The sequence below is a fragment of the Malania oleifera genome, chromosome 1, assembly GCF_029873635.1.
Source record: "Malania oleifera isolate guangnan ecotype guangnan chromosome 1, ASM2987363v1, whole genome shotgun sequence".
In the NCBI taxonomy this organism is placed as follows: Eukaryota; Viridiplantae; Streptophyta; class Magnoliopsida; order Santalales; family Ximeniaceae; genus Malania; species Malania oleifera.
Window position 1 is genome coordinate 24,923,896 of NC_080417.1, and position 10,481 is coordinate 24,934,376.

Below are 10,481 nucleotides of genomic sequence, written 5' to 3' on the forward strand. Positions count from 1 at the left end.
TTTAGTAAGTTATTTAATGAAAACCAAATAGAAGACTTAAACTTAGAATTGTCAAATGGGGAAAAGACTAAAAATATGAGATTTATGCACAAAATTAGAGTTAACGAAGTTATATTTGCACTAAAAAAGATGAAAAATGAGAAAGTTATGGAAATAGATAACATCTCAATTGAAGTTTGGAAATGCTTAGGTGATTACGAAATTATATGATTAACTAATTTATTTTATACAATTATAAAAATTAAGAAAATGTCAGATGAATGGAGGAAAAACACTTTAATACCTTTATACAACAATAAAGGAGATATCTAAAATTGTAATAATTATCGTGGAATTAAACTTATGAGTCATACGATGAAACTATAGGAAATGGTAGTTGAACAAAGATTAAGGTTAGAAACAAAAGTCTCAGAAAATCAATTTGGTTTTATGTCTCGGAGTTATTGTAAGAACTCGACCCAAGAAGTACAGATTAAATAAATTAGTAAAGAGTAAAAAGGTAAAATTAGTAGGCTTCGTCGACGAAGTCATTGTTCTCATTGATGAAGGCCCTCATATTGTTTGTCGCTGAAATTCATAACCTCGTGGACAAAGAGATACCAAGCAAGTTGTAAAATATCATAATAGGGTTCGTCGCCGAAGGTAACGATTCGTCGATGAAATGCTTGACTGGTTCGTCGACAAAAGCGTTGTCTCGTTGACGAATTGGACCTGGTCAAGGATCTATAAATAGGATATTTGGTTGCTTCATTATTAATAAAACTCTAAATCTCTCTCTCTCTCTCTAGAACTCGAACCACTCTCTCTCTCTCTCTAGGGTTTCCAGTCGTCTATTACCCGAATCAACGATCCGACGTTACCACATGGATTAGGAGGAGAATCTCTTCGTTTATAGTTGATCAGAATTTCGTTTCGAGGATTTTCGAATTTTGATCCAAAATCGAGGTAAGAGTCCGATTTCATTTTTGGTTCAGTAGATATTTAGTGGATGGGATTATATTGAAGTATTGTTCTTCAATTTTTAGGTTTTAGGGGTCTCGTGTCATTGTTTTGGATCGCTTAAGTCTGTGTTTTGGTTTTCGGGGAAAGGTAAGGGGTTTCTTTTTATATCAGTTATTTTTCATAATCTGAATCTGTAAAACTATGATTTATGATTCTACAAATGTTTTGGTTACTTATTTGGGAAAATCTATAGGGTAAAATTATGAAATTTTTGGGTTTACAGTTTTTGGGAAAATTAGGGGTTTCAGGTATTATCTCTATTTCTATTGGAAAACTATATATTTGGTTAAACTGTAATATAGAGATGATCGTACCTTTGATTATTTTAAATTGCATTTTTAGAATGCCTAATATGAGATTGTTTGTTTACCCAAATAAGTGTAGAATGAGCTAATATATATTGAATGATATGTTTTGTAGAAAAGCGTGTTGGTTAACTACCGTAGGTTGTGAATGATGTATTTTATGGAAAAGCGTGTCGGTTAACTATCGTAGGCTGTGAGTAATTAAAATCAGATATAGGAATGTGAGTTTCAAAATGTTCCAGGTTTTAGGAAAATGCCGAGTCGGGATAAAATCGAAGGCTTAAGACAATCAAAGCGTGCCGGTTAACAATCGAAGGCTGAGATATGAGGCGTGCTGGAATAATACCGTGGGCAGCGATTTCCGGCTTGAGGCCGAGGGTATGCAATACCACCTATGATTTCGGTTGGTCACCGAAGGGTATGAGTTTGTACCATGTTTGCACCGGTTGAACGTTGTGGGGCTTAGGCTACGCCAGGTTACTAAGGGCGCCGTGTCGTAGAACCGACTTCAGCTGAAAAGTGTGACGACACTAGACCGAGGTGTTTTGTGAGATGTATACTGGAACTATTTGTGAAAATATTGGAATTGTGAAATGTTTATGTTTTACTGTTGAAATAACACTCATATATCCACACACTAATATAACTTGTTTCTCCCTTAGTAAGAGGTGTCTCACCCCTATCATACAAATATTTTTCAGGTCCTTCGAGTGGCCGACACTAGCGTCATAGCTTTTCGGGAGCGTGGTTGTTGGTTAGTTGTCAAGTACTTGTGTAAGTACTGTACTATGGTCGGGTTGTCGTTTTGGGTTATATGGATAACCGGGGATTATGTTTTGTATCATTGGACTAGATTCTGTTTTGTATAGACTCTGGTATGGTTTTATGAATGTACTAGGTTGAATTTTCCGCTGCGAATAAATTGTGTATGTGATAATGGATAGGGTATACGTGAACCTTACGGGGTTGGACCCTTATATTGTGTAGCATCATGGATGTTGTACGAGACAATGATAGGTTAGGTTACTAGATCACACCCTGGGTCCCATTTTCGGGTTCAGGGCGTGACAGCTTGGTATCAGAGTTAACCAGGTTGTTAGGTCTTATAGATTTAGTTAGGCGTGATTTTGTGAACATACCAGAGTATAGGATATAGGGAATGGGTAGGGTAGGTCGAGAGTTGTCTTGTTGCTAGATAGGGATTCATTGACGGTGTTGTGACGACCTACTTAATTTCCACATATTTTTTTTTTCGTAATATAATAAAACCAATGTCATATATCCAGCAGATCATAATCCACCTAGACCCGTGGATACCAGGGATACATCAAAAACACATCACGGAAGCCTATGCAGCAAGAAACATAAATCGTAAACACCTCATTATACCATACATCACAATACAAGAGTTACTACAATCACTGTATATATATATATATGTACAAAATACACAACCCAAAAGATATCTATGGCCATCCCACAAAATACATTCGACCCTATCAAAACACTTACCTTTCTGGAAGGGTAGACCAACCGTACTAGATCAGCGGGGCTTTACCCGCTCTCCTATCAGGGGCTCCTGAAATGTTTATAAATTCGGGGTGAGATACCTCTCAGTAAGGGAAATAAACTAATACTAGTGTGTGACAACATGAGTATTCTATGTTATACATATACCATACCGAACATATTCAGTAAACTGTTATGTCAAATCTGGGAAAACATATATATCATCAAAACATGGCCGAACATACTGCATTTTCATAAACATATATCATCTCATATAATAATAATACAAAAACATTCCTGGTAGGTTAGCTGGCTATTGTCATGTATTAACCCCACATGACTGGGTTGTGTGACCCGAAGGCGGGACCTGACAATGGTTGGCCGACCACTGTCAAGTCAAAAGTATAGTCTGTAAGTCTAATGGGTCTGCCAAACCTGGTCCGTACACCAGGGGCACTCACACACTTCTTAAAAACCACATCGATCATCCAATCTCACACCACTCCGTACAGCAGCGTTAACACAAATGTCATGACCATGGACACATAGCAACGGTACCGTGCAAATGCTAGCCTAGACCAAGCCAACCAGGTTCTGATATCATATAACATATACTAAAACTATGATACATGGATAATTCAATATCATTAATTATCAAATCAATCATATCATTTTGCATATATACATATATCATGAAAATCATCGGCCTCGTACGCCGGTATTTCACATTTTACCATAGCTCGGCCCGTATGCCGGTAAACATACATATAGCTTGGCCCGTATTCCCGCAAACATATATAAAAATCTCGGTCTGTACGCTGATTTTCTAATATAAAAATCCGTATCATTAATACATTTCCAGAAAACAGTATTTCATAACGATTTTTATTTATGCCACAAGAAACAGGTTTTTCATATATTTAACATACCATCATTTTCAGCAGTATTTCCAAAATATAAAGCATATATATAAATATATTTATTTTCCTGAAATCAAATGCTATAAAAATATACATATTTTTCATAAAATACTAGTTTAGTTTATCCCCTTACCGGATTCTTGAAAAACCCTTAAATCAAACACTACTGCAACCATATGGTTCCCCGTTCAACATCCTGAAAACAACATTCCCCAAAACTAAAGTTTAGTATTTTTATGCGTACTACGCTTTCTACAACTGTCAAATAACCAAATACTGAGTAAAAAGTCTTACCCTGGATTTGGAATGGTTTCCAACTCAGCCCCACCGATAATCCGCTCCGGCAGACTTGCATAAAACTTTTCCAGGAGTGTCGTGATGGCTTCAGATCGTCGAACTGGTGGAAAAATGGCTGGAGATCTTAGAAATAAGGAGGAGAAACCGAAGGATGAGAGAGAGAGAGAGAGGTTTCGCGTAGGAAATGAGTTGAAAAATCACTTTTAATCCTATTTATACTGCGGGATTCGTCGACGAGCCACGTCACCTCATCGACGAGTCCTGTAGAAAGTTCGTCGATGAACTTCAACCCTCGTCGATGAATTTCAGGCTTCCAAAAACCCTTCCTTGGTATCTTCTCGTTAACGAGACAGGACTTCGTCGACGAGATCCTGAAGAACCCTCGTCGACGAAACCCCTGTGTTCGTTGATGAGGCCTGGAAAATTCCTCAGGATTATCCCATCCAAAACGCAACGTCGTCGACGAACTCGAAGCTTTTGTCGATGAAGTCGACTACCTCCTTTTGTTCCTGTTTCGAGTTTCCTTTCTTTTTATTATTTAAATACCATTATTCTTCGGGTCGTTACAGGTGTTATGTGTTTTTCCTGGAATGACAATTCTAGTAAAATCATGGCAAACCATTGATGGTTTCGTGTTTGTGCAGTAAGGCAGACTTAGGCCTGAGAGTCTAGAGTTTAACATAATTATTCTGCAATGATTGTGTTAATTGTGCTACGATATAGGAATGCTAATCTATTTCTATACTATTTTCAGTATAGAGCCCAAAGATAGCAACTAAAATAGTAGCTCAGAAGAGATTGCGAGTGAAAGGTCACCTTCTTTGCCTCGGGGCTTAACTAGGCATATTATGCAAGATATTAGGAGAAGTGTTAGGGGACGGGAGAGTCCACCTACGGCTACAGGTTACACCATTGAGAAGTTCACCCGCATGCATCCTCCGATGTTTACTCGGGGATCCGACCCAATTGTAGCCAAGAACTGGGTGCAAAAGACAAAAGAGATACTAAAAGTTTTGCATTGCACCGACGAGCAGAAAGTTATCTATGCTATGTTTTAGCTAGCAGAAGAAGTTGAGAGATGGTGGATGGTTGTGAGTCTGCTCGAGGAGCAGAGAACTGATTCATCAGGGATGACGTGGGGCTGCTTTAAGGAGGTATTCTTCGAGAGATACTTCCCGGCCTCCATCCATGACGTAAAGGTAGATTAGTTCTTAATTCTAATTCAGGGGACCTAACAGTGCAAAGTTACGCATCTAGATACATAGAGTTGTCTCACTTTGCGCAATATATGATCTTGAACGAGTACGAAAAGGCTCGAAGGTTCAAGAAGGGCTTGAGGAAGGACATATGTAGGCTGGTAGGAATGCTGCAGATTCGGGAGTTCCCTGTTCTGGAGGAGAAATCCGTCATAGTTGAGGCTGGTCTTCGAGAGGATAAGGTGACACGGGATTAGAAGAAGAGGGCAGTACCTTCTGGTTCATAGACTCGTTCCCATCAAGGCGGTGGAAGAAGAGGAACTACTGTTTGGGTAATCGCCAGGGTATGGAACTATGGGGTCCACAGGAGAACTGAGCTCGCGAGCATTGCATCAGGTGCCACAAATGGCATGATGGTGAATGCCAGTTATTTGGGGGTAACTGTTACAACTGTGGCAAATCAGGCCATAAAGCCTGAGACTGTCATACGCAGATGATGAGTACACCTGCACCGAATTAGAATCGGGGATAAAATCAGGTGTCTCAGGAAAACACAGCTCAAGCGAGGGTGTACTCGCTTACTCCAGCCAATGCAGAGCATGCTGGCAACGTGGTGGCAAGTACCATGTTACTGCTTTTAAAAAAATAGTTGTTTTATTCGATTTAGGAGCAACCCACTCCTTTATATCTGCAAATTTTGTGAAACTGTGTGGGGCTGAAACCCAAGTTATGGATGAGGGGTTATCTATGGCTACACTGTCGGGCAGTGTGTTGATCTGTAGGAAGATATTAGAGAACTGCTCAGTGGTAATTCAGATAAGGTTGCTACTGGTGAATCTGGTAGTATATGACATGTACGGGTTTGATGTTATACTTGGGATGGATTGGTTATCTTTCAATTTTGTGGTGATTGACTACCGTAGGAAAGTGGTGGTGTTCAGACCTCCTGGGGAAACGAAATATGCGTGCGTTTGACGCCACAGATTCTGTCGACTATGCAGGCAAGAAGGTTACTCTTGGATGGTTGTAAGGGGTACCTAACTTTTGTGAGGAACCACCTCAGGATGATTTGAAACTTGAAGATATTCGAGTGGTTAACGAATTTTCGGAGGTATTCCCAGAAGACTTACCCGGTTTATCTCCTGATCGAGAGGTGGGGTTCACTATTGAGTTGCTGTCAGGCAAGGCGCCGATTTCTAAAGCTCCATACCGAATGGCTCTAGCGAAACTTAGAGAGTTTAAGGAGCAGTTGCAGGAACTACTAGATAAGGGCTTTATCAGGCCTAGTATTTCGCCCTGGGGAGCTCTAGTATTGTTCATGAAGAAGAAGGACGGTTCAATGAGAATGTGCATTGACAACCGTGAGATGTTAGGTAACAATGAAGAATCGGTACCTGTTGCCTCGTATAGATGATTTGTTTGACTAGCTGCAGGGAACGTAGGTCTTTTTGAAGATCGTTTTATGGTCAGGGTATCATCAGGTGAAATTTAGGACTGAGGATGTTACGAAGACTACTTTTCGAACCAAATATGGTCACTACGTGTTTCTAGTCATGCCATCTGGGTTGACTAATGCTCCAGTGGTATTTGTGGACCTAATGAACATGGTTTTCCATGAGTACCTAGATCAGTTCGTAGTGGTGTTCATCGACGATATTTTGGTATATTTTAAGAGTTCGAAAGAGCACAAAAACAATATGAGGTTGGTGCTTTAGGTTCTACAGGAAAAGAAGTTGTATGCCAAGTTGAAGAAATATGAGTTCTGGTTGAAACAGGTCGCATTTCTTGGCCACGTCGTGTCGGGAGGTGATATCTCAATTGATCCAGGTAAGATAGAAGCAGTGGTTGACTGGATGAAATCGAAGAGCATGCAAGATGTTCAAAGTTTCCTAGGACTGGTTGGGTATTACCGGCAGTTCATGGAGGGATTCTCTAAGTTATCTGGCCCTCTAACACGATTTACGAGGAAGGGTGTGAGATTTGATTGGATTGAAAAATGCTTTCTAGGAATTGAAACACTGGCTGGTCACTGCTCTAGTTTTAACCATCCCATCTGGGAACGGTGGTTTTGTGATTTACAGTGACGCATCGCTGAAGGTTTTGGGATGCGCGCTGATGCAACAGGGGAAGGTAATTGCTTATGCTTCTAAAAAACTTAAGGAGTACGAGAAGAATTACCCCATGCATGATTTGGAGTTGGCGGCAGTGGTATATGCGCTGAAGATTTGGAGACACTACTTGTACGGTGAATAGTGTGAGATCTTCATGGACCACAAGAGCCTCAAATACTTTTTCACGCAGAAGGAGTTGAACATGAGGCAGAGGAGGTGGCTGGAACTAATCAAGGACTACGACTACACCATTAGCTATCATCCGGGGAAAGCTAATGTAGTAGCTGATGCGTTGAGTCGGAAGTCAGAGCATGTGTCAGTATCTACAGTGATAGCTCAGCATCATATCAGATGGGATCTTGAAAGCCTTAGCATGGAGTTGGTGGATGGTAATCATCAGGCTTTCATTGCTAGCTTGGTGATCCAACCGAAATTATTAGAGAGGATTAAAGCTATGCAGACTAATGATGAAGAGTTAGTCGAGGTTGTAGAGAAGGTGCAGCAGAGGCTGACTGTAGATTTTAACATCTCCGAGGGAGGTTTATTGAGGTTTAGAAATAGACTGTGTGTTCCAAACGACGAGGGGATAAGGAGGACGATTCTGGAGGAAGCACATTGTTCTTTGTATACGGTACATCCGAGTAGCATGAAGTTGTATCAGGATTTGCACGAATCTTTCTAGTGGAGTGACATGAAAAGGGAGATTGCTCGATTTGTGGAGTAATGTCAAATGTGTCAGCAGGTGAAGGTTGAACATTAGAGGTTGGGGGGGGGGGAGCATTACGGCCATTAAGCATCCCGGAGTGGAAATGGGAGCACATTTCTATGGACTTTGTCACCGGATTACCACCAACACTTCATGGGCAAAACGCAATCTGGGTGATCGTGGACAGGTTGACTAAATCTACTCACTTTGTACCGATGAAGGTTAGCTACTCCTTGAGTAGGTTAGTAGATCTATACGTGAAAGAGATAGTCAGAATGCATGGGGTACCGGTATCCATTGTTTCAGATCGAGACCCGAGATTCACTTCTCGATTCTGGAAGAGCTTACAGGAGACATTGGGAACGAAGCTTACTTTTAGTACATCGTTTCACCCCCATACTAATGGACAGTCCGAGAGGACGATACAAATCTTGGAGGATATGTTATGGGGGTGTGTGTTAGATTTCGGTGATAGTTGGATTTAGTTTCTACCGTTACTGGAATTTGCCTATAACAATAGCTTCCAAGCTAGTATTGGGTTGGCACCATTTGAAGCATTGTATGGTCGGAGGTTTCAGTCTCCTCTGTATTGGGATGAGGTCGGTGAACGGCAAGTATTGGGACCCAAACTCGTACATGCTTCTGAGAAGGTTAGGTTGATCAGGGATAGAATTGAATCAGCTCAGAGTCGACAGAAGAGTTACGTGAATGTTCACCGTCATGAGTTGGAATTCGAGGTGGGGGTAAGATATTCTTGAGGATTGCTCAAATGAAGGGAGTGATGAGATTCGAGAAGAAGGGCAAGCTGAGCCCAAGATATATTAGACCATTCGAGGTACTTAAACGAGTGGGTCTAGTAGCCTATAGGATTGCACTACCCTCAGCTCTCTCTCAGATCCACAATGTTTTCCACATATCCATGTTAAGAAGGTATGTGTTAGATCCGTCACATGTGATTAGTTACGAATCCTTAGAGATTGAGGATGTTTTGGTGTATAAGGAGATACTTGTTCAGATTATGGACTAGAAAGTTCAGAAGCTGCGTACCAAGGAGATACCGTTAGTGAAAGTGCTGTGGTAGAATCACGCGGTTGAGGAGGCTTCTTGGGAATTGGAGATGAAAATACACCGGAAGTATCCACACTTGTTCTGAGGAGTAATGTTTACAGGATTAGGTTATATAAGTATGTGATGTTTTGTTGTTTAGAATGTTAAAGTGTGGTTAGTCACTTGGAGGGGTTTTGTGATAAATGTGAACTCCCGAGACCCTGTGTATGTAAGCATAGTATTCCTCTTCCATAAGTGAGGGTATGTAATAAATTTGGGATAGGGCTACTATGTGGGTGGCCGCCGGCTCTTTCTAGAGTCGGATATGCGTTTTGGGTTATATAGTTGAGTTATCGAGTGAGAGATCGCAAATTTCGAGGACAAAATTTTTGTAAGGAGGGGAGGTTGTAAGAACCCGACCCAAGAAGTCCAGATTAAATAAATAAGTAAATATTAAAAAGGTAAAATTAGTAGGCTTCGTCGACGAAGCCATTGTTCTCATCGACGAAGGCCCTCATACTGTTCGTCACTGAAATTCAGAGCCTTATCGATGAAGAGATACCGAGCGAGTTGTAAAATATTAGAATATGGTTCGTCAATGAAGGTAATGGTTTGTCGACGAAATGCTTAACTGGTTCGTCAACAAAGGTGTCGTCTCGTCAACGAATTGGATCGGGTCAAGGGTTTATAAATAGGATATTTGGTCGCTTCATTGTTAAGAAAACTCAAAATCTCTCTCTCTCTCTCTCTCTCTCTCTCTCTCTCTCTCTCTCTATAACTCGAATCACTCTCTCTCTCTCCCTCTCCAGGTTTCGGGTCGTCTGTTACCTGAATCAAAGATCTGACGTTACCACATGGATCAAGAGGAGAATCTCTATGTTTATAGCGGATCAGAATTTCGTTTCGAGGATCTTTGGGTTTTGATCCAAAATCGAGGTAAGAGTCCGATTTCATTTTTGGTTCAGTAGATATGCAGTGGATGGAATTATATTGAAGTATTGTTCTTCGATTTTTAGGTTTTGGGGGTCCCGTGCCATTGTTTTGAACCGATTAAGTTCGTGTTTCAATTTTCGGGGAAGGTAAGTGGTTTCTGTTTATATTAGTTATTTTCATAATCTAAATAGGTAAAACTATGATTTACGATTCTACGGATGTTTTGGTTACTTATTTGAGAAAATCTATCAAGTGAAATTACCGGATTTTCGGGTTTACAGTTTTTGGGAAAATTGGGGGTTTCGGGTATCATCTCCATTTCTATTGGAAAACTATATATTTAGTTAAACTGTAATATAGAGATGATCGTACATTTGATTATTTTAAATTGTATTTTTGGAATACCTGATATAAGATTGTTTGTTTACCTAAATAAGTGTGGAATGAGCTGATAT